General features: G+C 40.2%; 1 long non-coding RNA gene across 1 annotated transcript in view; it reads right to left on the minus strand.

Annotated features, from left to right (window-relative positions):
• Positions 1-20,551, minus strand: part of LOC144364883 (uncharacterized) — a 55,092-nt gene extending 34,541 nt beyond the window's left edge. Inside the window, exon 1 of the long non-coding RNA XR_013422996.1 lies at positions 9,888-20,551. This is a non-coding gene — a long non-coding RNA (uncharacterized LOC144364883). The remainder of the gene's footprint in view (positions 1-9,887) is intronic.
• Between the last annotated feature and the right edge of the window lie 521 nt (positions 20,552-21,072).

The raw sequence follows: 21,072 nt of genomic DNA on the forward strand, positions 1-21,072 counted from the left end.
TTCATTCCCGGCTTCTTCAGGATGGTGCTCAGAAAGAAGCAGAGAGGTGGCCTGCATAGCTCACAGCTCACACAGGAGTCTCCACCAGCCTCGTCTACCATGGCCTCACCTTATGGGGAGATTAACTGAGATGTCATGGGCTTTCAGAAATTGGGAATTTTTCATCACCCTGCCCCACTGTGCCCTGAGCCTCCTCAGGTGTTAAAGAGGGGACAGGCAGACATCCAGAGCTTCCACTTGATTCTGGAGCTGCTCATTCCTGACCTGCACATCTCCTTCCTTCAGTCGAGTCTCTGTGGCTTCTAGGTGAAGGTCAGTTCCACCACTGGGAATGCAAGACCTTCATTTTCTCCACTGCCCACACATCTGCTCTAATACCCGCCACTCCTCCCTTGTTACTTTGCCCCCACAGAATACAAAATAACCCTTAAGCAGACTGTGGCCATTTATATCTTCACTTTGTACATTCTGAGCCTTCTTCACAGAGTTCTCCTACCTGCTGGTGTAATTGAGAGGTGCAATCTTAGTTCATTTGGAATGCAATCACAAATCACCACAGACTGGGTGGATTAAAAATAGGAATTTATTTCATACAGTTCCAGAGGCTAAAATTCTGACACCAGAGGGCCAGCATGGTTGGATTCTGGTGAGGGTTTCCTCTTCCAGGTTACAGACTGTCAACTTTTCCTTATTTCCATTCAAGGTAAAAAGAAGGAAAGAGCACACTCTGAGATCTCTTTCCTAAGGACACTAATCCCATTCATGAGTGCTCCTCCCTCTTGACCCAATTACCTTCCAAAGATTCTACCTCTTAATGCCATCATATTGGGGATACAAGCATTCAGTCCATAACAGGTGCCACCAACACACTCCTGCCATCTCCCACACTGGCCCCTGTGAGACCGCCATTACTAGTGAATTCCTTTATGCTCAGCTTCACTTCTCCAGGGGCTTCTCCACTTTCTCCCGTATTCATCTGAGGTGACAACTTAAGTGTTCCAAGCTGTTTTATTGTGATTGAGTTTTCTAGCTGCTTTACTGTTAGGGAGAAATCAGTGCCTTGGGGACAGCAATGCTGAAAGGAGCAGCAAGTGAAGGACAAGGCTGTTGAAGACAGGGCTCCTTTGATTAGGCTTTTGCTTAGGCCCAACCCAGTGACTGCACTACACAAATCTCAGATGTTCCTGGATGGCTCTTGCTCATCAGAGTTACAGCATGTGAATGTGTGGGTGCACCAGGCTTTCACTGGAGGATTTTCTCTGTTAAATTCAGCATGTTGATTGAAATGTTTACAGTGGTCTAACTTATTTTTCCTTCAATGAGAAACTGGAAAGTGCCAAAGATGGTTAAAAGCCCATAGAATGGAATTCAGTGAAACTTAATTTGTCCTTCATGATTATAGCTTTCAAAAACTGGATGTCCAGGTTATCTGCTGATGAGTAACCAACTGCAAATAATGGCTTCCAGAGACAATATTTTGCTCATGAATCTGCAACTTAAGCTGAACTTGGTGGTGATAGCTCTTCTCTGCTCCACTTGGTGTCACTGTGGCTAGCCCAAAGGCTGGGTTTGGGATCACCCTGAGGCTTCCACAGTCACCTGTTGGGCATTTGATGCTGGTAGTTGGCTGTGCACTTCGCAGGAGCTATCAATCAATTATCAGGGACCTCTTTCTGAGTATTCTGCTTACTCAGTCCCTTATATGCTGAGTTCCAGGGGTGAGCATCCTGAGAAAGGGAGTCAGAATAAAAGTTGTGTCTCTTTTAAGACTTGGCTAAGTAAATCAGGCAGGATCAGTTCTATCATTTTCCATTTAGCTAGTCACAAAGTCCCACTCGAATTCAAGAAGGAACATGTGCGACCAGAAATAATGCTTGGGCCATTTTTAGAAAATACAATCTGTTATACTGGAGCATAAAGAAATCTTAATTGACTTGTTATTTCTGGTTTTCCCTTTCATTCCAGTCAACAAACTCTTCAGGGTGGGTTTGTGGTGGCCAAGAGAGTCCTTTACAGGCCTAGGGAATTACTGCACATGATTTCCTTTTTAATGAGACCTGCCCTCCATCATCAACATTTATGCATCGGAAGAGAAAAACTTGGGCATATAAAAATTAGATCCTTGTGGATTTGAGGTTTTCATTACAATGGCTTTAAAAACAACCACACAGACTATTGTACAAGATTAAATTCAGACCCATTCACTTTAGTTTATAATGGTTTGTGCAGAAAATTTGGAATATTAATTTGAGACCAAATAGGTTCTTAGTAGCAACTGTTTTTCACAGTCTTTAATCAAATATCTACATATTCTGGAATATAATTAAAGTGGCTCTCTAGAAATGTGTTGATTTTCATAAAACCATTAATTGAGCTGAATTAAGCAGCATTGCTTTAACTAAATTTTTCCTTTAAAAATTAAAATGTGGGAAGAACACATTAATTTGTCCTTGGAAAAATATAAGAAATTAAAATAATAAACAGCACTCAGATATCTGTGATTACACAATGCCTTTTAAACTTCAAAACAGTGCAAATAACCAAAAACTTGTCTTTTTTTTTATTTCCCATTTTGTCTACCTGAAATCATTCCAAGGCCATGTTTCTCTTCAGATGCTTGGAAAATTCCTAAATCAGGAGACAGATCTTGGTTCTACCACTAATCATAAGGCCATAAGCAAGGCACAGGACTTCTTTACTTCAGTTTTATAATAGGGTAATTTAACTATTCAGAGATGGCTAAAAACTAAAATTATAATAAGCAGAAATATATTTCTTCTGATTGTGAATTAGAAATTATCAAAACCATATATTTCACTTAGAAATGGATTTCAAAATCTTTTATTTCTCATTAAGCAGTTATTCAAACTCTCTTGAGAGATTTCAGTGTCTTGTTTACATGACTTGATTGAGGAAGTGGTTGGTCGTTACCTTGCTTTGTGCGTCTTCACTGCAATTTGAGAAGCAAATGCTGTTGTTAAATATAATTCAGTGAAGGCAAAAGTAGGACAAAGTTCTTTGCATCTTGAAAATCTTATGAAGCCTGGCCAGTAATGAGACCTGTACCCATAGTACTCACAGCCAAAATGAAGCAGGGACTTCTTTGGTCTAAGCTGGTTGCTGATTCCAAGGACAACTTTGGGAGTTTGATGATTGTGATGAATTAAATGTGAACTTCATTAAATATTCACGAACATTCTGAACACCTTTGAATTCAGCTTCTATTTATAGAACACCTACTCTAAAGTAGGCACTCTGAGTTAGAATCTCAGGCTACAAAAACTGTACTTGTACCTGTCCTTAAGGCATCTTGTCAAAGTGTCATTGCTTAACCAGAACACTTAATGAGGTATAATGTCCTTTAAAATGTTATTATGTTAGTTCTCTTTTTATTAACCAAAATGTTCTTTTGGTAGGAACAAAATTTTAGCAAACCTTTACTGAGCCTTTTATAAAGGGCTCTTATACATTCTGAATACTTTATATTCATGACTTCAAACATTACTCATTTTGGGTGGTGTTTTTTTGGGGGGAGGAGGGGTGTACCAGGGATTGAACTCAGGGCTGGGGATATGGCTCAGTGGCTTAATGCCCTTATTTTGTATTTTACTTAGAAACGGGATTTAACTGAGTTGCTTAGCACCTTGCTTTTCCTGAGGCTGGCTTTGAACTCCTGGTCCTCATGCCTCAGCCTCCCGAGCTGCTGGGATTACAGGTGTACACCATCTTGCCCAGATTTGGGTGATGTTTTTAAGTGTGGCCTCTACACTCAGAGATTCTGAATTCAAATTCCAGTGTAAGTGCTAGCTGGGAGAATCTCATGCCTCTTCGTTTTGAAGTGTTCTGTAGATTAAATGTAATAATATAAAATTCTTAGCACCGTGTCTGGAACAGTAAATATTTGATACATGTTAGTTTTTTATAATAATTACTACTATTAGCTCTATCAGGTAGATAACATGGAAAGGGGGGCTTTGAATAGTCCAGTCACACGGCTCTTAACATAGCAGATTTGAAATGTTTATTATTATTTAATGTCAAATTTCTTAATTTCCTAATTATATCATAGTTATAGTTAGTTGTACAAATGTATGTGTGTTAATATTATAAAACTTTGGAAAATATTTGGGTTCTTTCAATGCTATTAAGTAATCAAAACTTGAACTTTCCAAGAATCCTGCAATCAAAATCTTGTTTTGTCTCATTTTTTGTTAGAAAGAGTTGCAAGTGAATAAACTCAGTTTTCTTATCTAGAGTTGTGCGCATCTTTCTGAAAAAAGAAAAAATATATATTTATGAATGGGAATTGGACAGTAAACAGAGCAGGAATAGTTATGGGTGTCCTTCTAAGCAGATGGGAATCTTTGTGGCTTGGATTATTCCTTCCAGAACTTTTGATCTCTTAAACTAAGATTATACATTTATAATCCTTCTTGGTCTTTTTAAAAACCCACATTAGAGTGAGTCAAATGTCTAAAATTTCTTAAGATTAATGAAGTAGTGGAGGAGAGCTCTCAGAGGAAAGTCTCAGAATACAGTCCAGATATTCACCCACGTGCTAGATGAAGGGTGATTTATGCACTTCGGTGCCAAAGAGCAAATTCCTAAACTGTTTTAGGAAAGCACGAAGAACAGGAATGGAAAACTAGGCTGGGATGAGAAAAGTTGACACAATATTTCAGGGTAAGACTAACAAAATATAACACAGAACAGAAATTGAATAATATTGTAGAGAAAGGAAAATTTTAAATAGTTATAAGCTGAGAAAGAAGTGCTGTTTGCTGAGTTTCTAAGATAAGAAAGAGATGCTATTTGCTTAGTTCCTGAGCTTACATGAGACATGGAAAATTATGATTTTCAGTTTTGAGTAAAATCTTCAAATCTTGGCAATCAATTTAAAAAGCAAAATTCTTTACCAAATAAGAATTTCTGTAAAAACAATGCTTCAGTCTGTGTTTCTTTCAATGTTAAATCAGAAGTTGTGCCACTGAAGTTGTGTTACTTTTGTTATCTGACATATGAGTCTCTTTCTAGTGGGACGTCTATAGATGTGAACCTCTGATTGTTCAGAGTCACTGGAGGAGATAGATGGTTAATTGAGATTAAATATAGTCATTGTCAATATCACCACCAACAAAGAAATCATTTAACATGATCAAAAATATAATTTATCAAAAGTAGTAAAGAGAACATTGAACTAGAGATCAGTAAATACTGGGAGGCCATTGACTTGTAATCTTGGGTAAATGAGACATTTTTTCACTTTAAAGTAAATTTCTCAGTGACTCCCCAATGCCCATTAGAGTAACGTTGGGCTGTGAGATTTCAGGGGTGTGAGGACAGATTAAACAGAAGCAAAAGACAAGAAGGAGGAATATATAACAATATAGTGAGTTTTTTCTACATCATTTTTAAATTCTGAGACTATTTATCCCATAACATTGTTGTGACCAATGTCCTTTCTCTTATTAAATAATGGTGAAAGTCGACAAATTCCTTTTTCCCACTTTCCTATATTCCATTCATTTGGAAAAATCTCAATATCTGGGAGCCACTACTCTATAATTTCTCGGGCCCCTTCTATCCCAGAAGTTCAATTTTATGTGACTGTGAGTGATTCAGAGTAGCACAGTAGAGATAATGGGGGAGACCCCCTCCCCTCCCTAATACTGGACATGTCTGCCTGTGTCTGCTCAGGTTCAGCAGGAGGGACCCAGCAGGGAAGGGCAGGTGGCACCCTGGGTGAAACAGAAAAAGGAGGACATCCACAAACTGTGAGGACAGCTCTCTGAAGGGCCTAGTGGTGGCACAAGGAAGTGTCAGGAGGTGTTGGTGTGAGCTTCAGGAGCAGGTTGGAAGTTCACATGGGAAAGCAGCAAGAGGAATAGGTAGGGAGGGAGGAAAAGAGGTCCCTGCCATTCAGAAGGGTGACATGAGCACCTCCAGCCCCCATTATTCACTAGGTGACAGCACAGGCAGCTTACAGGACAGGATGCAGTCATGAGAATAGATCAGATGTTTGCTTGCCCCTGTGAAATCCAGGGGGACCTCGGAATTGGGCTGCTACCCAAGCACAAAGAGGGGCTCGTGGCCAGAGCAAGACTGTAGGCAAGATGACTGGGTCTGTTGGCATCATCTATAAGGCACACTTGGTGGGGACCAGGCAAGCATGAGCTTACTGATGTGACTTCTGCAAATAGTTCCAGATTTAAAAGGGTCGAGTATTCTTTGGGAATAGTGGAGAGCCCAGTAATCAGGCAGATACTCGTAGCTGGATGTTTTGACATCTTGCAGTACATTCATTAAAGGATCAGGAAAAGTAGCCAGAGCTTGTCAAAGAGACATTCTATTGAAAACATGCAGAAAAAGCTTGATACACAAACAACTTCCTGGTTCTGAGTCCACTACAGTGTCCTCTGTATTTGTGCACCTCTGTGTGGATGTTTACAGCTAAATTGTAAAAGTCATCCAATCATCACCCCATTCTCAGACCATTTGCTGTGTGTGTGTGTGTGTGTGTGTGTGTGTGTGTGTGTGTGTGTGCGTGCGCGCGCATTCCTTTCACCTCAGTCTTCACCTTTGAAATTATTTTGCATTTTATTTCACATCTCCAGTTCCTCAGACCACTCCCTCATCGTTTTCCTTTTCCTCTGTGCTTTCTCCAGCTCAGAGGCCATTACCGCTGTCTGATAGCTACACACATTTAGAACCACTTCAGACAGTGTGACCATTTTTGTTTCAACTGTCAAACATCATGTAGAAAACTCAAAAAGATCCTGGGAAAATTATTTTTGCTTATTGTTTCTCTTTCCCCTTCTCCCTCCCTCCTTCCTTCTCTCTGTCATCCATCTGTCCCTCCCTCCTTCCATCATCCATCCATCCCTTCCTTCCTTCCTTCCTTCCTTCCTTCCTTCCTTCCTTCCTTCCTTCCTTCCTTCCTTCCTTCCTTCCTTCCTTCCTTCCTTCCTTTCTTGCTGATGTTCCAAGTTTCCTTCTTTAGTCATTTCCTTCCTGTTGAGGGAGCTTCCTTTAGCTCTCCTGTTTGGAGAGGTCTGCTGGTGACAGATTCTGTTAGTTTTCCTTTGTCTAAGAGTGTCTTGATTTCTACCATATCCCTGAAGGGTGGAATTCTGTACCAACAGTATTCAGACACCCTCCTTTTCAGCACTTGAAACACATTTTGCCATTTCCTTCTTACCTGTGTGAATTCTGATGAGAAATACACTGTCATTCAAATGATTTTTTCCCCTACAGGAATAAATCATTTCTTTCTGGTTGGTTTCAAGATACTTAAATTTGTGTTTAGTTTTCTGAAGTTTATGATAGGCTGTGGTGTGTATTTCTTTGGATTTATTCGGTTTGAGATTTGCTCAGTTTCTTGAATCTATAGAATTATATCTTTTGACAAATTTGGAAAAATTCCAGCCATAATTTTTCCAAATCCTATCTTTTTCTTCCTCTCCTTCTGAGACTCCATAGACCTAAAGTTAGATTTTTTCCTATAATCCCACTTACTCTAAACATCTGTTCACCTCTTTTCAGTCTTTCTATCTGATGTTCCAAGTTGATATTGTTCTATTCTATTGTTCCAAGTTTATATTGTTCTATTTTTCAGTTCTCTCTTTTTTTCCTATTCCTTCCATTCTAGGGTTGAGCCCGTCAGTTGAGATTTTTTTTTTCCTGTCAGCTATTATATTTTTAAGTTCTAAACCTTCCACTTGGTTCTTCTTAGTATTTTTAATTTTATAACTGAAATTTTTATTTCTTTGCTGGGACATTGTTCATTTATTTTGAGGATATATAATTACACATTGTCATATTTAAATGATGGCTGATTGAAAATCTTTGTCAGATAGTTCTACCATTATTTCGGTGTTGGCATCTATTGATTGTTACTGAGATCTCTCTGATCCTTGATATGAAAGATGATTTTTGATTGAAAAAAAAGCCTCAGTATTTAGGATGTTATATAATGAGACCCTGGATCTTATTTCAGCCTTCAGATTTAGGTGTATTCTTTAGGCCCTTCTCTGGTAGGAGAAGTGGAGGCACCATCTTGTTGATGCCAGGAGGGATTAGAATTCTGGGTATACCTGTTGGTCTGTTGATACCCAAGGTGGTGATGGTAGAAGGGCTCCTTGGCAGGGTGGGACTTCTGGTGGAATTTCTTTTTATTCTTCATAATTAGGAAGGCCCTATGACCACTGAGGGTTGGTAAAAATCTCTTTATTCACCCTCTTCTGACAATGCCCAGGGGGTTAAGGGAGGGTTGCTTCACTACTACTGGGTTGGGGGTGGATGTCCAGACTCCCCAGGGGGCCTCCCCTGATTATGGGGGTTAGGAGAAGATACAGGATTTGATAACACCTAGTGGGCACAAAGGTGCAGGTCCTTACTTGACCCTCTCTTACACCACCTCAAGAGGCAGGCAGGTCAGAGGCCAACTGAATCAGCTCCTTACAGCCTGCTGAGGGTGGATGTTTAGGCTCCTCACTCAGAATTTCTTGGCATAGGTAGCTTTGGGACCATGGCTTTGGGACCATAGGGTGCTTGTCTAGAGGAGCAAGATGATAGTCTTAAAGTTTTTTGTCTCATTTAGCCTCTGTTATGAGTTGGCTATGAAGTGTCTCCCAAAAGCTCATGTGTGAGGCAATGCAGGAATGTTCAGAGGTGAAATGAATAGATTTTTGAGAGCTATAACCAAATCAGTAGATTAATCCATCGATGGACTAATAATTTGGATGGATTCATGGGTGGTAACTGTAGGCAGGTAGGGCATGGCTCGAGGAAGTAGGTCACGGGAGGGTGCCCTCAGTGAATTAATTATCCCTGGCCCCTTGCACCCCTGCATTCTGGCTGTCATGGCCTGAACACTTTTCCTCCACTGTGGAGAGCCACCTCTGATCTATTTGAGCGTTTTCAGTAGGCCTTGGAGCCAAGGAGATTTTGGTTTGGCATTGGAAGCTATATTGTGGCTCCTCCCACTTAATGGATTGCACAATGCATGTGACCCCTGTCTTTGCTGGGCTAGGAAGACGATCTCACAGCTCCAGAGTTGGGCATGACCCATTGGGAACCAGATAGTTCTACCTTAATTGGCTATGAACATTCTGTAGAAAGCCTTTAAAGCTCCCACATAGAGATAAAGCAAAAGCAGGGCTTCCACACTCTTTCCAGCATGAAAGCTCAACCCTTAAGGATGAGGAGCCATCCTGTCCCCACTCTTTAAAACTATTTTCTGTGTCGGGTGATTTTTCGCTGTATTTCTCCCCAATTCCCGCAGGGGAACCCAGCTTCAGTCACCTGATGTTTCACTTTGTCTTGGGTTGAGAGCTATGGAGTCAGCTGACCATGGACTGAACCTGTGATACCATGAGCCAAAATAAACTTTTCTTCATCTAAGTTGTTCTTGTCAGGTCTTTTGTTCACAGCCAAAAAAGCAAACAAAAAACAACAAAAAGCAGACTAAGGCAGCCTCCCCTTTCTATAAGAATGCAGGGTTTTGTTGGGCCTTTTATTTTTTTGTCTGCAAGCTCTTGGAATTTTGGAGCTACTGTCTTGCTTACTTATAAATCTGGGGTATGTAAGGTAAAGGGAAAAGCCAGGGAACTCATCACTGTGTCAGTTTAGGTCCTAAAGTCCCTAGCTTATGTCTGACCACCTTTCAGAGTCTTTTCACATTTGTTCTACCTAATTTCTGGGGGTTTTAGTTATATTGTAGGAGGAAGAGGTAAAAGTACGTCTGTTCTGTTTTCTCAGAAGTGGGAGTCAGTAAGCTACATTTTACATGAAATTATTTAGAGCTTCCTCCTCCTTCCTGCTGTTGTTCATCTGTGTGCTCACACGGCCATCCAGGTAGCAGCGCTGATGAAGGGCCAGCCACTCACCAGCTCAGAACTTCAGATGATCCACACTGGGAGAATGGGTCTAGCTTCTCCTTGGCTCCAGCTCTGCCTCCTGCTACCACCTTGTCCTCCTAGTCAGGCTTCCTCAGACTCAGCTGGAGCCAAAAAGGATGATAAGAAAGCAAGGAAGGTAAGTATTGTTATTTATTCATAGGCACATAGCTCAGTTTGTGAATGCATGAAGGAATTTTTCAGGGGGTAGAATTCTAAGGGGATTCTTTTCTAACATGCTATTTTTTTAAATATTTTATTAGGTGATAATCCCTAATTTACCAAAAAGTTTCAAAAATAAAAAGAGTAAAAGAAATCCTCTAAACCCCTTACCGAGGTTCACCTCTTATTAACACTTCACTCATTTACCTCTTACTTCACTTCGTTACCATTCATTCTCCTCTGTGTATGCATGTGTGTACACACAAACATATGCACATGAAAATTTAGCATGCCATCTGTACTCCAGTTTGGTCCATTGACCCAATGATGTTCTTTAGCAATTTTTTTCTTTCCAGTACAGGATCCATTCTAGGATTAAAAATCACATATATTTGAAATGTCTCTTTAAAGTCTCTTTAAACAAGAACAGATCCTAACTGATTTTTGTAAAACAATAAAATGGTAAAATAGAATCTGACTCATGTCATCAATGTTGTTTGTACATACTTTAGCAGATTGTGAACTCATTAACATGCAAAAAGGTAGAACATCAGTATTCTGTAATAGGAAAAAATTTATCTTTAGTCACATGTAATTAAATCAGAAAGTGAAGCCAAAGCAAGACCATAAATACATAAAGTGCTGGACCCAAAATTAGAAAATTGTTTATGTAAATGAGAATGGGAATATTGTTCTTTTATTGCTTAGAGGCTTTGGGAGTGATTAATAAAAGCAAATTTGTACAATTTACACAGTAATTAAATGCTCACAAAGTTCTAAAATGATAGGTTTTAAAGCTTAGCTAAGAAAATTTATTTTATTCTAACTTGAATATAGCTAATTTTCCTACCCTGGTAAGTTCCTCTTGGCCAGCCACGTATCATAAAAGTGTGAGTCAGAGATGCACCGTCTCCTTATTTAAGTGTTGTATTTTAAGTACTCTGTCAATAAAATCATGTTCAGAATGAGATGTGCTGTTAGCCTGCAGATGAATGATCACCTTTGTGTGTCCAGGCTCAGCTGCATTCCCTGAGGCCCAGTGGTGTTTCCAAACATGCCTTGAAAATGAACGTGAAATGTATGTTCACAGCATGGGGCAAAGCAAACATTTGGCAGCTAGTGTCTGTCTTTGGTTTTTGCATGTCAGTGGCTCCTTGCCCTATGCAGAAATCTCTGGTCAGCATTCTAGAGTTTTCCTCACAAGCAGGACCAGCCGAATGCTGGCTTCATCTCCTTCAAGGTTGGAAAAACACATGTTTCTTAATGGATTTGAATTTCCACTTACAAAAGGAGTCCCTGCCTTACCCGTCTCTTGAAAGGGAAAGAGATGCTTCTTTTAATACTTTGGACTGATGAGGTTAGGAATAACCCAGATATTGGAAGGTTCTTTGCATTGAGGTTGCATCTTAATCTTCAGAATATTGAAGGATTTGAAGCAATGTGACATTTGCCTAGATATTTTCAAATCAGAGTAAATATTATTGTATGAGTTATAAACTTTTTAAACCATATCTCAATCCAGTGGTTTTGAAAAAAAATCATCTCATTTTTATTTTATAGCAATGTCTTTGGGTTACAGCATGATGTTGGGGGCATGCTCTGGAGACAGACTTCCCTGATTGGATTCATCATCAACAGGCAAGTTCCTGAAGCCCTGTAGGTCTGTTTCCTCATCCATACAAGAAAACATTTTCTTGCCAGCTCTCCACCTTTCCTGGATTCTTCCTTTAGGAAAGAACATTGCTATATGAGAAAATAATTCTATGACAGTAGGGCCAGAGTGGTGTCCTCTGAAGTCCAGGACCCAGTATGGGAACCTGGTGCCTGGGTCTGAAGTATGCCAACTTCACATGCATCACCCAATTTAAAATTTTATTACTCCTAAAACTGCATGGAGTTGTTAGTGTTCCTGAAGTCCATGAGGCCTTTGCAGACTTCTGTTTTGCATCTGTGCTCCAGAAGTTGAGCATGTTACCAGCAGGAAGATATCTCCCGCTGAGTGGTAGCCATGTAGTGACAGCAGGGGTGTGGAGGAAGCTTGGATGTTCACGTGTGCACACCCATGTTGCCTTGAACATTTGCACAGGGTTAGTGCAAGCTGGGGCTGACTTTTTCCTGTACTTCTACATCCCCACATAGAACTTTAGGGTTCTGAGAATGCTGAACCTCAGATCTGTGGCCTTCTGGTCAGTTTGGAAGGAATGTTTGTCAAATGGGAGAATGGAACATGTGCTACTTAAATGATTAGCCTGCTAATGATTTTTAACTACACAGACATAGGTCATGTGTCCTCCATTTGCCCTCTTGTCCCAGGCCTCATGAATGTTGGGAGGGAGGTATTAAAGCAGGGAATGACACATAGTAAGAACTAGGTAAACACTTGCTGCCTCCATTGTTGTGATTGTTGGGTGTCTTTTGTCATGTGTGGTAGGCAGCCATTGCTCACAAGTGGGCTAATAATCGGCTTCTTCTCTGGCATTGTTAGAGGTGACAAATTGCTGTTGAGACTTTATAGATGGAGTCTTTAGGGATGCAGTGGGGGAAGCAGAATACCAGGGCTGCTCTGTGCAGATCATCCCAGACAACTCACCCAGCCTGTTGCTATGGGTCCTGTTCAGTCTGTCACACTGCAGGTGTCCATTTACCACAGCTCTCAACGTCTGACTCCTTCCCTGACTCTCCAGTACCAAGGTCCTTCAGTACACACAGGTGTCCTGACATTCAGCACTTCAACCTCCTATTTGCCTCTGTTTAATTTTATTTCATTTTAAAAATGTAGGTACTTTTGGAAGATATTTTAATCAGGTTTTTATCTGATAAAAGGAACCCAGGAACCCATTAGGCATGCCTTGGGGACCAGATATTTGGCAAAACAGTTTATTTCAAAGACTAAATGTTGGTGTCCATGACCTCAAAAAATGATGTCATCAATGTAAAGAAATCTCATGGATATTGCAGGTGGGATGATTTTGTTCTTTGTGATGGAAATGCACAGCAAGTCCAGAATTATTGGTAAAACCCAACCTCTACATATGTGTGGTTAAAGAGAATGTGTGACCTGCGAGGCCATTGATGACCACGTGTTGTATAATCAAGATGATCAGTATTTTCAGATGATCAGTATTTTTAGACTTATCTTTTTTTTCATTCTACATTCCAGAATTTAAGTAAATTCTTATTCTCTCAAGCACTCTTTTTTACCCAAGAGGAATTACATAAGGATTGTTATACAGAGGCAGTGAAATATAATACAATGTGGTTTATGTGGGGACTAGAGTCAGACCTCTTGAATTGCTCTTCTAGCTTAACCTCTGTGACTCAGTTTATTCATCTATAAATTGGAGTTATAACAATGGCAAATAAAATCATGCTTGGAAACTGCTAAATGATAAAAAACAGTCAAAGTTATTATTTCTATGAATTAGCTACTATCTCACAAATAGAAGTGAACCATTGTTCCTGCCCTGTGGGAGCTAGAAGTGTGTGACATAGCCCTCTGAACACGTTTCAGGTAGTACAATAGCAGTTCAGACACTGAAGCAGCCCAGGGTTTATGAAAGGCAAGTGGGGCTAACCAGGGTTTTGGAAAGTTATTTGTTTGCAAACTTGAATTAAGATTTGAAGGATGAAGTAAACCTCAGATTAGCCATAACCGATAAAACCCAAGCACTCTCTGCACTATGTCAGTAATTTCATTCACTTGACTGTTTAAGATCTACCTGCCAATTTCTTCATGATTTGCTTCAGAAAAGTAGCAGAAACATCAATAGCTGGGGTGAATATAATGTTTGGCAGAGGCCTGCTTCAGCTTTCTCTTCTGTTCCAAACTATAAACCTACTCAGCCATTCCTGGGATGTTTGGCTCTACCAAGGTCCTTCTAATTATGTGGGTGGGTTTGCTTGACAGTACTGGAGGCCTTCCCAGAGGCCTCTGACTTGGAGAAAGTCCAAATTTGGGCAAAAGTTCAACCTCTTTAAAGGAGTTTCTTTGCACACACATGCTCGTGTGCACACATGTACATGTGCATACACACACACACACACACACACACACACACACACCACTGTCTGATATATTTTTCAGGAGAGACACCCACAAAGTCCCCCTCAGCTTTGTGGGGAATGTGACTCTATTGACAAGAACTACAAGGACCACAAGAATATGGCACTTGTGTTCATCAAGTTGGCTGATGTGCATGACAGAGAGTGTTTCTGGAGATGCTTATGGCGGGCCAGCATTCTACTTGGGGATTTATAAAGTTAAACTATAAAACCCCTTGAAGAATAAGAGGCCCAATGAGGGCAGCTCATGTATAAATTAGCAAATTTAGTAAAATATAAGAGTCAAAGCTCAGGGGTGTTAAGCTTTGTTACCTTTTTTGTTTGGAAAAAGAAGATACTTTTGAAACCTCAGCTATGCCCAATGCAAATAAAAATTCACGTTAATCATCATCACTATGAGAAGCTTTAATTTCTAGCAAGAATTGAATTTTGCTATGTTCCAGAAACAGTGGAGACTATCTCTTCATCTGGGAACAATTATACTTTACACTGTCTTGCATTTGTTTGGAGTAAAATAACAATGTAACAACATCAGTCCATATGCATTTTCTCCAATCTTCCAAATACCAGGTAAACATAAAGAAAACCCTAGATTTTTCTTCTCTTTCTTATCACCTGTTTTATCTCTCATGCCTACCCTTTTCTGTCTTGTTCCCTAAAATCTAATCAATAGTAGTTCGAACTGTTTCCTCCTAAGTGTTCTCAAAATTATCTACTTTTATGTTTCTCACTATTGTTACCTCAGTCCATGCCAAGGAATCTTAAGCACAGAGAGGTTGAGTTTCTTGATTATCTGTTATATTTGAGAGAGAGTACATAATTCAGAGACGTAAAGATTAAAGATTATATATAAAACATAAGTAGAATACTACATGACACATATGAGGTACTATTGTTCTTAACCTATTATAAAATGTCTCTTAAGAAATACAATGTTATTAAATGAACTACCATGATAATTAATTTTACATGCCACTTTGAATGGGCTAAAGGATTCTTACATACCTGGTAAAACATTATTTCTGTATAGATCTATATTGGCCAGCGTTCCATTGATTTGACAAAGTACCTGAGATAGTCAACTTAAAGGAAGAATGGTTTATTTTACCTCACAATTTAGAAGTTTTAAGTCCTGGTCACTTGGCCCTCTTGCTTTGGGACTTTGTTGAGGCAGAATATCATGGAACAGAATGTGTGGTGTAACAAAGCTGCTCACCAGTATCAGTCAAGAAGAGAGAGAGGAGGATGGGAAGGTGGGGAGAGGGGTGGAAGGAGTGGGAAAAGTGAGATAGAGTTGGGGAGAGGGACAGAGAAGAAACTAGGGATTCCAAAATCCCCTTCAAGGGCACATCTCCAGGGACCTAACTTCCTTTCACTAGGTGCAACCTTCTAAAGATTTCATCGTCTCCCAATGAAGCCACAGACTGATGACCAAGTCTTTAGCATATGAACGTTTGGAGGGACACTTAAGATCCAGGTCATAACACTGTTGGAATGTCTCTAAAAGAGATTAGCAATTAGTGAACTGAGTGAAGCATATGGCCCTTCTCAATGATAGTGGGCATCTTCCAGTCCATTGAGGGCCTGAATGGAAAAAAGGGCAGGGTAACTTCTGACTTTATTCTTGAGCTGGGACACCCATCTCCTCCTTCTTGGCCATTGGAGCCCCTAGTTCTTGGACCTTTGGACTCTGGAATTTGCATCAGTACACCCCAACCACATCACCCCGGTTCTCAGGCCTTTAGAATCAGACTGGGAGTTACACCATGGATTCTCGGATCCTCAGGCCTTCAGACTTGGAATGGGTTTTGCCACCAGCTCTCTTCTCCTGTTTTCAGACAGATAATGGGACTTCTTGCCTCTATAATTACATAAGCTGGTTCCCATAATCATGTCTCTGCCCACCCCTCCTCCTCCTCCTCTCTCTCTTCGTGTGTGTGTGTGTGTGTGTGTGCGTGCGTGCGTGCGTGCGTGCTTTGTTTCTAATATTTTATTCTGTTCTTCTCTGTTATTCTACCCCATCTCCATTCCCCACCTTCCCACTGCAGCAGGTCCTGGAATCCTATGACTAAGGAGAACACCCCTTTATTTGCACCAACCCAACCCCACCCAAAGTTCCTCCATGATCTTGGTTTTAATAGCAATTTGTGTCCTGAATCTTCCCTCATCTCTATCCTCCCCATTTCATAAAATAAGACCAACCCAGTTCAGACTCCCTAGTTCCTTGAAACCTCAACAACTGATAACAGTTAATATGAATCATTCATTCAAGAAAGATTGTTTGTTGAACTCCTGCTAAGTGACAGGTACTGTGGTGCTAGAGATGGAGGAGTGAAGAAGACAAGAGTTCATGTCCCCAAGAGCTTCCAGTCTACTGAGGGTAATCAACAGACTAATGATTTAGATACAGAATGTATAGACTCCAGCCAGGGCCAGGGCATGAAGCAGGGGGTGAAGGGAACAGTTCATAGAGGTGACACTGGAAAGTGGCAATGAGAGGGTGTTGGGGGGCATCCTGGGAAGTACAAATTCTATGGGTTGATTCCCAGGATGAGGCAAGCAGAATTCCTCAACCTGAAGAAGCTGTAACGTCCAGCTGCCTGCCCTTCTGTGGCCTTCCAGGATGAAGCCTCAGCCAGAGGAGCAGAGAAGAAAGCCTTCAGCTGCCTGTTTTTGTTCCCAACTCTTGGGGTGCTTCCTGGTGAAAATTTCCATTAGAAATAGGACAGAGTGAAACACTTGCTCCTGCAAGACTTGAGAAAGAACTGGAGAAGAGAGGTGCCTTGGAAAACTGTTTGTGTCTGCCCCACTTCCAGCAGCAATCTCTGGTGGCATTTGGGTGGCTGGACCCTCTGCACCTCATCAGAGAACAGGGTACTTTTCCTAGTAGTTAAGCACATGGGCTTTAAAGGCTGTCAGATGGAGGATCAAGTGCTGGTTTCTTTTTTGCTGGATAGTGATCTTGGAAAAGTCCCTCAAGCTCTCAGAAAGAAGTTTTCCTTCCTTTTTTTATCAGCTCAAGGTACAATTAGATCTGCATTTATCTGAGTGCTTGGCACAGTGCCTAGCACCTGAGAAGTAGTATAAGAGGCAGCAAGCTCAACCTTCTATGAAAAAGTTATCAAGAGTCTGCAGTGAGTATGATGTGTGCTGTGGCTAGCAAAGTTTAGCCTAAACAAGCAAGAAGAACCATTTTCGTATTTGTTAGTTTGGAAATATGAGCATGTTAAGTTCAAGACCATCCTTCTTTGTACAGATGACAGATTCTATTGCAGTGAGGAATTTAGTGATACTGAAATATTCATGTATTGCTCCACTCAGGGGCTTTATGTCCCTTTGAAAAGTAATCATTGCTGTGGCCTCATGTGTATTTCTCAGCCTGGTGTATCCTGGTGGAGATGAGCCAACTTGCTGCTCTCTCTAGTGCTCTTCTCTCTGGTCAGGTCATTTCAGGACTGACTCTAAAGGATAGCAACAAAGCTGTTGCAGGACTTGTACTGTTTCTTTAGGTAGAACTGTGTGGCACATTTGTCTTTCTCCACTTACAACTTTCCCACCCCAAAATGCATTGCATTTTGGAATTAAGCCCAGAGCCTATACTTACTGTGTTTCCTGGGGATTATGAATGACTTACATGCCTTTGTAGCAATATGCCTACACATATATTCTTGTATTGAGGAAATTCAATTCAACCAAATAGCGTTGGCAGCAGTGTTAGAAGCAGAAAATATAAAAATGAAGAATATATCATGTCTCTGCTCCTCCACTCCCAGAGTAAAAAGCTGAATAATGATCTATCTATAAAGACTGATTATGTGAGAATATATTGGAAGTATGATCAGAGTCCAAGACAACCAAGCTTCTCTGACAGGATGAGCAGAAAAGAGACATTATTGCAGTACTCACAGAATGTTTGAATTGTTCTTTGAAAGATTAGCAGATTTTCATTGAATGGAGATAGAGGAGGATAGTATTATCTACTATGGTGATGTTGAGAATAATATCTCCAGTAGCATTCAGAGGAGGAACAGTAGTTGAAAGTTGATTCTGGGGAAGATAATTAGTGCAAAGGGGGTTGGGAGAGGGAAAAACATGAGGAGTATTCTCAAATTAGGAATCATGTATAAAGTCTGTATTCTTGCCTTCTTGTTGTAAGTCTCAATAAAAAGCTATTTATGCCTTTTATTATTTACTTATCTCAGCACAGCTAAGAGTATTTCCAACATAGTCCTCAGGAATGTTTCTACATATGTACATGATTATAGATGGCCATGTTCACCCATAGTTTCTTATTATGTAAGATGTAAATGACGGAGCAGACCTGGTTCTGTCAACATCCTCAACTATGCCTCAGATGCACCTTCCCAATGCAGCCAGGGAGAAATCAATAAAATTCCTATGTCTTTCTGAGGTTTGTAAGACAGAAAATTCTCATTTAGCTACATTGGTGCTTTGCCTGCTACACCCAGCTATTCCTACTTCTGTTTTCCTCCTTTTCTGAATCCACAATAATATAGAAAATCAATACCTAGATAAGGGGAAAAGCTATTGATGAGTTTAGATATTCCTTGTTAGTGCACATACCCAGCAGAATATTAGAGGTGAAGCTAATAGACAACCATAGGTGGTGAGCAAGAGGTGGAGGGCCTAGTGCAGCTGAGCAGATGTAACCAATCACTGAGAGCAAGGAGGATGGGTGGAGTGGTTGAGGGTATATGTGGAGGTAGGTGTCCCATCTCAGTCAGATGTAAGCAAGGTCTCCCACTGAGAGCAGCAACATGAGACAGGTAAGGGAACTAGAGAAAAGCAATACGTATTTAGAATTATTATCCTAGAGAATTCAGTGAGATCTGCTGAGTATAATTGAAGGAATAACTGAGCAGCACTCATGACTAAAATGAAGTAGGAAACCCTGGGTGAGGGGGTGTATTGCTATTTAATTACATAGTTTTCACCAACAATGTTTGTCAACCCAAGAAAAAGCAGAAGGTTGGGCTGACTCAGTGCTGGGGACTAGTCAGACTTGTGCTGCAGGAATTTAGGGGGTTTCTGCTTGTGGTACAGAGTGACCACAGTGCTTGGTGGTTTCAGGTGGTGGCATGTATTTCCCCATCCCCATTCCCATCCCAGATAAAGCTCCCTAGCTATGTCAGTGTCCATGTGTGTGATTAGTTTCAGTTGTTTGTCACCTAAAATCTGAATCAATAGAGGGCATTTATTGATTATTGTGACAGGATTCAAAATTGCTAACATACTTCAAAAGACTCATGGAAATTAAATAAGTTAATCACATAATGTGCATAAAACAGCTTCTAACCCATCATAGGAGTTCAGTGAAGAATCTGGTATCTCAACATGACATTGAAATCCCTTATTTTTGCACATCTCCAACCATATCCTCAGCTTCTTCCTTATTCATATCCATTGAGAAAAGACCTACCTTACCAAGTTTCTCTTGCAAAATAGCAAGGAAAAATTTTTCTCAAACATGTCACAGCTCATTCATCTGATTTGGGTCACATTTCTATACTGATATCTATGACCAAATGAAGGTTGTTAGTTTATTAACACTGTCTTAACTGGGACAGTTGATATGATTAGAGAAATGGGTTTTACCTGGGTAGATAAAGCAGAGCTTGTTCTTGAGTTGAGGATAAAGACCACTTTCCTGCCTAGATCAAGAAGGCAGGGGTGTGGGGGTGACAGTGGAATATTTGCCAGAGAAACAAGTACAACATTCACTGTGATTGCTATATTCAAAGGGAAAGAATATAAGTTGCTTGACTAAAATTGATCAAAGAACAAACATTCTGGGATTGTTTTCTTGTCAGAAGACAGGAATATCCTGCTGCATAAGCACTGCCAGAGAAACTGACTTATTAGTGTCTGTATCTGCTGTAACATATCACCCTATACTTGGTAGCTTAAAACAACTTATTCTCTCCTAGTTCTGTAAACCAGAATTTTAAAATCAGTGCCACTGCGTGAAAATCAAGGTATAAACAGGGTTTCCCTCTTTGGAGGTTCAGGAGGAAAATCTGTTCTTTGCTTCCAACTTCTAGTGTTGTTGACATTCCTTGGCTGGTGGCCCCATCACTCTTCTCCTTAAAGTTATTATCTTCAAATCCCTCCCTGCTTTCACATCACCTTCTCTGCATATGTCAACTCTCACTTTTATAAAGACACATAGAGTTGCATTTAGGGTCCACCCTGATAATCTCCTGCCTCAGGACACCTAGCCACATTACATTACATCAGATTTTAGGCAGGGCAACATGACATCTTTGAGAGCTATTATTCAGCCTGTTAGAAGTCTATTTAGATCATTTCTAAAATAACTATATTTACTTTGGCAGAAACCCTTATATAGATAATGGGCCATTCAACAGGAAACCTTGTTAGTTAGTTAAAAGTACATTTCATAATTACTATATTCCTTTAATTTCAAGATTTCATAAGCTAAAAACAAATTGAGAGGGGAAAAGTACCAAATACTACATTCAATATTCATTTCAATCCTGATTTCAGAAACATAATGTGGGGGAAATGAATGTTTAAGAATTGAAGAAATGTAGTAATTTATCTTGAAGACATCACCAGGAAGCTATACTATTTAAAATGAGATGCTTTATGGGTTATTACTGAGATTTTTACAAGAGCTCACCAAAGTGAGTGATCATGCTGCCCCGAAAGCTTTCCAGGGTAAAATTATCCTGGCTCTGAATGAACCATGGCAGTCACTCTCCTGCCCAGGGGCAGGAGACCTCAGAGCAGTTTTTAGAGGTAAATCTTGACTGTTTCTTCAGGTGCTCACATGAGCCACTTCTGTCCCAATCTTTTTGCTTGCATTTTCCCACTTGTAAATGATTTTTGTCAGCTGCCTAGATTTTTTTTAGTAATATAAGAATACAAGCGAATAAAGGAAAAATGACACACATTAAAAAAAACCTGA

This window comes from Ictidomys tridecemlineatus, chromosome 6 (genome assembly GCF_052094955.1).
Source record: "Ictidomys tridecemlineatus isolate mIctTri1 chromosome 6, mIctTri1.hap1, whole genome shotgun sequence".
Taxonomy (NCBI): Eukaryota; Metazoa; Chordata; class Mammalia; order Rodentia; family Sciuridae; genus Ictidomys; species Ictidomys tridecemlineatus.